This window comes from Prunus avium, chromosome 5, assembly GCF_965620075.1.
Source record: "Prunus avium chromosome 5, drPruAviu1.hap1.1, whole genome shotgun sequence".
NCBI classification, from domain to species: Eukaryota; Viridiplantae; Streptophyta; class Magnoliopsida; order Rosales; family Rosaceae; genus Prunus; species Prunus avium.
Window position 1 is genome coordinate 8,891,331 of NC_142288.1, and position 937 is coordinate 8,892,267.

Sequence of the window (937 nt, forward strand, 5' to 3'; positions counted from 1 at the left end):
ATCCGATCTCCAGAACTACCCAAAACACCAACCACTCCAATTAGGAACGTACTGCCTTTGAACTTGAATTGTCCAATTTCTTACATCTATTGATTTCGTATCGAGTCCAAAACTTGGGTAACAGCATAATATGGTGGGAGGAGTCATTTGGTTAAGTTTGAGTGAAATCCGATCTCCAGAACTACCCAAAACACCAACCACTCCAATTAGGAACGTACTGCCTTTGAACTTGAATTGTCCAATTTCTTACACATATTGATTTCGGATCGATCCCAAAACTTGGGAAACATCATAATATGGTGGGAGGAGTCAATTGGTTTGTTTGGAGTGAAATCCGATCTCTAGAACTATGGAATATACCAACCACTTCGATTAGGAACGAACTGCCTTTTAACATAAATTGTCCAATTTCTTTCACCTATCGATTTCGGATCGAGCGCAAAACTTGGGAAACATCATAATATGGTGGGAGGAGTCATTTGGTTAAGTTTGAGTGAAATCCGATCTCTAGAACTACACAAAACACCAACCACTCCAATTAGGAACGAACTGCCTTTCAACTTGAATTGTCCAATTTCTTAAACCTATTGATTTCGGATCGAGCCCAAAACTTGGGCAACATCATAATATGGTGGGCGGAGTCATTTGGATAAGTTTAAGTGAAATCCGATCCCTACAACTACCCAAAACACCAACCACTCCAATTAGGAACGAACTAACTTTGAACTTGAATTGTCCAATTTCTTACCTTATTGATTTCGGATCGATCCCAAAACTTGGGCAACATCATAATATGGTGGGAGGAGTCATTTGGTTAGTTTGGAGTGAAATCCGATCTCTAGAATTATGGAATACACCAACCACTCCGATTAGGAACGAACTGCCATTGAACATAAATTGTCCAATTTCATACACCTATTGATTTCGAATCGAGCCC